This window comes from Heptranchias perlo, chromosome X (genome assembly GCF_035084215.1).
Source record: "Heptranchias perlo isolate sHepPer1 chromosome X, sHepPer1.hap1, whole genome shotgun sequence".
Lineage (NCBI taxonomy): Eukaryota > Metazoa > Chordata > Chondrichthyes > Hexanchiformes > Hexanchidae > Heptranchias > Heptranchias perlo.
In genome coordinates, this window is record NC_090370.1 from 24,584,465 (window position 1) to 24,591,017 (window position 6,553).

Consider the following 6,553-nt stretch of genomic DNA (forward strand, 5'->3'; position numbering starts at 1 on the left):
AGAAACTGGCGGATGGGTCAAGAACCAGAGGAGTGAGATTTAAGGTAATTTGCAAAAGAACTAAAATTGACATGAGGATTTTTTTTTACACAGTGAATGGTTCGGATCTGGAATGCACTGCCCGAGAGGGTGGTGGAGGAAAATTCAATCATGGCCTTCAAAAGGGAACTGGTTAAGTACTTGAAAGGAAAAAATGCAGTGCTACGGGGAAAGGGCGGGGGAGTGGGACTAGCTGGATTGCTCTCTCCATCAATCTCTCTCTTTGCCCCCCTCTCCACCTATCTCTCTCTCTGTCTCACTCTTCTCTACTCGCTCTCTGTCACTCTTTGTGTCCTTTTTGTCTTTTTCTCTCTCATTGTTTTCCCCTTTGCTCCCTCCCTACTCTGTCTCGCTTTCTGTGTCTCTCTATCTCTCGCAATCTGTCTTTCTCCATCTTTCTCTCACTCTCTATCTCCTTTTTCTGTTAATCATTACAGATTCGTTTCCTCAAGCTGCACAGTTTTCCTCTGTCTGTCCCGCTGTGTCTCTTTCCCCTTCCCTCTCCAGACTCTCTTTCTCTCTGTGCCTCTCTCTCTCTCTGTCTCTCTCTCTGTCCCATTTCCTGTCTGTGTTTGTGTGTGTGTCTCTCTCTCTCTCTCTGTCTCTCTCAATCTGCCTCTCGCTATGTCGCTTTCTGTCTCTTTGTATGTCTCTCTGTCTATCTCTCTCTATCTCTCTATGTGACTCTATCTCCGTCTCTCTCCCTCTCTTTCTCTCTCTGCCTCTCTGTCTCTCTCTGCCACTCTGTCTCTCTCTGTCGTTTTCTCTCTCTGTCTCTCTATCTCTCTCCCGTCCCTCCCTCTCCTGCTCTCTCTCTCTCCTTCTCCCCCTCTCTATCACTCTCCTTCTCTTTCTCCCTCTCTCCCTGTCTCTCTCTCTCTCTGTCACTCTAAGTTTGTGTGTTCGTCACTCTCTCGGTCTCTCTCCCTCTCCCTGCCTCTTCCTCTACCTCTCGCTTCCCCTTCCCCGGCTAGAGAATCTCGAAACGAGACAGGATAGATGCTGAGATGTCGTTTCCATTGGCTGGAGAGTCTGGAACTAGGGAGCATAGTCGCAGGATAAGCGGTCGGCCATTTAAGACTGAGATGAGGAGGAATTTCGTTACTCAGAGGTTTGCGCATCTGTGAATTCTCTCCCCCCAGAGGGCTGTGGATGCTCAGTCGTTGAATACATTCAAGGCTGAGATCGATAGGTTTTTGGACTCATGGGGAATAAAGGGATATGGGAATTGGACGGGAAAGTGGAGTTACTGGAGAAGATCGGCCACGATCTTATTGAATGGTGGAACAGGCCCAAGGGACCGAATGGCCTACTCCTGCTCCTATTTCTTATGTTCTTATGATCTTATATTCTCTCCCTCTCTCTCTGTCTCCACCTCTCTCTGTCCACTCCCTCTCTCTCTCTGTCTCCACCTCTCTCTGTCTGCCCCCTCTCTCTCTCTGTCTCAGTCTCCGTGTGTGTGTGTGTGTCTTTCTCTTACTTTCTTTTTCTCACCTTCTATCTCTCTATCGCTCTCCTGTCTGTCTGTCTCGCTCTCTCTTCCATCACTCCTGGTCAGCAATGACCCCTGCTGGAAAGTGCGGTAGCGGCTGGCAACGAGAGCCCCTTGTGACACAGGAGATAAGGCCCTTGGTGTGAATTGTCAATGAGGCAGCCTGGGTCTGTGGAGCCCGTCCCTCAGCAACAGTCGGTACGTGTAGCGGGTGGGAGGAGGGAGAATGGAAAGATCAATGTCAAGTGAATCACTAATATCACCAGAGTTGCTGTGAAATGTGAAGGGTCCAACTTCGCTGCATTTCACCAACAGTCCACTGGGTGGCGGAGGGGGGGCGGGGGGGGGGGTAGCGGGAATATTTTAGTAAAGGTGCCATCTTCTGGAAGCACGAAGTATTAAACCTCAGCGTTTGATGAGTCGTGCAGCACAGGAAGAGGTCATTCAGCCCATCGTGCCTGTGTCATCTCTTTAAAAGAGCTATCCAATTAGTTCCACTCCCCTGCTCATTCCCCAGAGCCCTGCAATTTTCTCCCCTTCACGTATTTATCCAATTCCCTTTTGATGGTCACCATTCAATCTGCTTCCTCTGCCCTTTCGTGCAGTGCATTCCAGATCATAACAACTCGCTGCGTAAACGAAATTCCTCATCACCTCCCCTCTCTGGTTCTTTGGCCAATTATCTTAAATCTGCGTCCTCTGGTTAGCGACCTTCCTGCCAGTCGAAACAATTTCTCCTTCTGAACTATATGAAAACCCCTTGTAAATCTGAAGACCTCTAATATTTCTCCTCTTAACCTTTTCTGTTCTGAGGAGAACAATTCCAATTTATCTAGTCTGTCCACGTAGCTGAGCTGCCTCATCCTGGAACTATACCAGTCAATCACATCTGAACCCTCTGCAAGGCCTTGACATCCTTCCTAAAGTGTGGTGCCAAGAATTGGACACAGTACTCCAGCCGCGGTCTAACACAGTGATTTATAAAGGTGTTGCAGAGGGACAGAAGGAGGCCATTTAACCCCTCGAATCTGTTCCGCCATTCAATAAGATCATGTCTGATCTGTGACCTAACTCCATCGGCGCTCCTGAGCCTCATCTACCTTAATACCTAAGGTGAACAAAAATCTATCAATATCAGGTTTGAAATTAACAATTGAGCTCGCATCAACTGCTGTCCGTGGAAGAGGATTCCAAACTTCTACCAGCCTTTGCGTGTGGAAATATTTCCTAACTTCACTCCTGAAAATCATGGCTCTAATTTTTAGGCTATGTCCCCTAATCACAGACTCGCCAAACAGCGGAAATAGTTTCCCTCTATCTACCCTATCAGTTCCCGTTAATATCTTGAAAATTTCGATCAAATCACCTCTTAGTCTTCCAAATTCCAAGGCATACAACCCGAGATTGTGTAATGTCTCCTCGTAATTTAACCATTGGAGTCCAGGTATAATTCTAGTAAATCAACGCTGCACTCCCTCCAAGGCCAATATATCTTTCCTTGGTGCGGAGCACAGAAGTGAATACTGTATTCAGGAGTGGTCCAACCGGAACTTTGTACAGTTGTAGCATAACTTCTACCACCTGTAGTATAGTCCTCTAGATATAAAGGCCAGCATTTCCAATCGCCCTTTTGATTATTTTCTGCACCTGTCCATGACATTTCAATAATCTATGTACAAAGTCTCTTTGGCCCTTCGCTGTTTCGAGCATTTCACCATTTAGAAAGTACTCTGATCAATCCTTTTTCGGTCCAAAGTTGATGACCTCACACTTGCTTACATTGAAATCCATTTGCCACAGTTTTGCCCATTCACTTAATCTGTGACGATCTCGCTGTAGTTTTATGATTCCATCTACACTTGAATGTTGCCTATCTTTGTGTCATCGACAAATTTGGATATGTGGCTCTCTGTCCCGTCATCTAAGTCGCTAATAACTACAGTGAATAGTTGAGGCACCAAGAGAGATCACTGAGAGACACCACCAGTCACATCCTGCCAAATTGAGTACCTGCCCATTATCCCAAAGATACGAAGCAGAGAGAAAATCCCGAGATATTTCGGTGAGAAACTGTTGAAGAAATTGGAAGGAAAAATCAAATGCAGTTTTCAGGTGAAAGAAAGATTTGCATTTTATAGCCACTTTCACGTCCTCAGGACGTCCCAAAGCGCGTTTCTTGCCAATGAACCGAGTTACTGTTGTAATGTAGGAAACGCGGCAGCCAATTTGCACAGCGCAAGGTCCCACAAACAGCAATGTGAGAGTGATCAGGTAATCTGTTTTTCGTGATGTTGGTTGAGGGATACATATTGTCCCAGGACACCAGGGAGAACTCCCCCTGCTCTTCCTCCAACCGTGGCCGTGGGATCTTTTATGTCCACTTGAGAGGACAAATGGGGCCTCGGTTTAACGTCTCATCTGAAAGATGGTACCTCCGACAGTGAGGCACTCCCTCGGTACAGGCACCGGGAGTGCCAACCTGGATCATGGGCCTAAGTCTCTGGAGTGAGAAATGAACCCACGACCTGCTGACTCAGAGGCGATAGAGCTACAAACTGAGCTCGATGGAAGGGTAGGATATAATTGGAGGCAGTGAAGATTCAATCTCCATTTACAAGTCATCCATTCTCTCCTTACTCCCATTGAACTGGTCAGTGTCCTGTGAATTTGAACATGGGCAGATAAAGAATACGAAACACGAGAACGAGAATTTTCAAATTAGATGATAGAGATCAATTGCCACAAGCTGGTTTAAATGATGATGTTATCGTCTGTAAAAATGGCTGCTTTCGATTACAAGAATGTCACTTTAAATAAGTAAAAACTGCTTTAATAAACACATGGTTTTAAATGATTCATCCACTGCTTGAAGTTATATTTGTTCTCTGAAATTTTAGATATGTGGTTTTAATTGAGAGATGTCTTGCATTAAGTTACACATGCACACACACACACACACACACACACATATATATATATATATATATATATATATATAGTTTTGAGAGATAAATATGCAAATTATACAAATGCTGCCTTAGATTATATACATGTTGTTTGGATTTATAGGGAGGCCATTTGATTCATACTTAATATTTTAAATTATACAAATGCTGATTTGAAATAAAAAAATAAAATATTAAATTGTTTGCTGTGTATACTGAATTGAAAACTCTGTAATATTGATATACGCGTCACGGGGATGGGCACCAGGATGTAGCATTAGAAAGGAGAAACAATGTCCACAAAGGATTGGGAGAGACTAGAGTAAGAAATAATATATTATGAGGTGGGATCAGACGAATACAAAATCCGAGAAGGTCTAAGGTAGGTTTAGACTGCATGTGTGTAAACGCACCAAACATGGTAAATAAGGTTGGTGAGCTGCAGGCACAAATAGCCACATGGAAATATGGTGTTGTGGCGATAACAGAGACCTGGCTCATATAAGGGCAGGATTGGGTACTAAATATTCCTGGATACAACGTGTTCATTAAACATAGGAAACGAAAAAAAGGATGCGGGGAGATTTGGGCTCGTAGCAGTATTGATTGAGGAGAAAATGTCAGTGCTGGAGAGAAAGGATGTCCTTGAGGGATCACGGATAGAATCTATTTGGTTAGTGTTAAGAAACAATAGAGGTGCCAATACACTAATCAGTGTATTATATCGGCCACCATATTTTTGGAAGGAGATGGAGGAGCAAATTTGCAGGGAAATTACAGCGAGTAGCAAGAAATATAGAGTAGTGATTACTGGGGACTTCAACTATCCTAATATAGACTGGGATAGTAATATTATGAAGGGCAGAGTGAGGGATGAATTTTTGATTGTGTTTCGGAAAATTTCCCTGATAAGTATGTTTCCGGCCCAATGCTGAATCTGGTTCTGGGGAATGAGGTGGGTAAAGTGGAACAAGTGTCAGTGGGGGAACATTTAGGGAACAGTGATAATAATATCCTACGTTTTAGGTTAGTGATGGAAAAGGACAAGGAAAAAACGAGATTAAAAATCTTGAATTGGAAGTGGGCCAATTTTGGTGAGTTGAGAACTGATCTGGCCCTGGGAAATTGGAATCAAAGATTGCCAGGGAAAACTGTAATCGAACAATGGGCAGCCTTTAAAGAGCAGATGGTTCGGGGACAGACCAGATACATTCCCACGAGGGGGGAAGGTAGGGCAAACAAAAGCAGAGCTCCCTGGATGACGAGGAGAGGCAATATAAAATAAATGGTACAATACTGAAGGTGGTGCAGGTACAGATAGACCTGGGGGTATATGTGCACAAATCTTTGAAGGTGGCAGAATGTGTTGAGAACGCGGTTAAAAAAGCATACAGCCTCCTGGGCTTTATAAATAGAGGCATAGAGTAAAATAGCAAGGAAGTTATTTTCAACCTTCATAAAACACTGGTTCGGCCAAAGCTGGAGTATTGTATCCAATCCTGGACACCGCGCTTTTTGAAGAATGTGAAGGCCTTCGAAAGGGTGCAGAAACCATTTACTAGAATGATTCCAGGGATGAGGGACTTCAGTTACTGGATACACTGGGGAAGCTGGGGTTGTTCTCCTCAGAGCAGAGAAGGGTGAGAGGAGATTGTCAGTGTTCAAAATCTTGAAGGGTTTACATTAAGTAAATGAAGAGCAACTGTTCCGATTGGCCGAAGAGTCGAGAAACAAAGGACACAGATTTAAGGTGATTGGCAAAAGAACCAAAGGTGTCATGAGGAAAAACTTTTTTTACACAGCGAGTAGTTATGATCTGGAATGTCCTGTCTGAAAGCGTGGTGGAAGCAGATTCAATCGTGGCTTTCAAAAATGAATTGGAGAAATACTTGAAGGGTAAAAAATGAGCAGGGTTAGGAGGAAAGAGCAGGAGAATGGGACTAAATGGATTGCTCTTACAATGAGCAGGCACGGGCACGATGGACTGAATGGCCTCCTTCTGTAATGTAACAATTCTATGATTCTATGATTCGCTATCTATAATCGACAACAACCTGCATTTATATAGCACATTTAA

At 44.1% G+C, this 6,553-nt stretch overlaps 1 long non-coding RNA gene across 2 annotated transcripts in view; it reads left to right on the plus strand.

Annotated features, from left to right (window-relative positions):
* The window catches only part of LOC137307091 (uncharacterized), a 37,818-nt gene extending 37,647 nt beyond the window's left edge, over positions 1-171 (plus strand). For both annotated transcript variants that reach the window (XR_010959028.1, XR_010959029.1), the window contains exon 4: positions 94-171. This is a non-coding gene — a long non-coding RNA (uncharacterized lncRNA). The remainder of the gene's footprint in view (positions 1-93) is intronic.
* Positions 172-6,553: the final 6,382 nt, after the last annotated feature.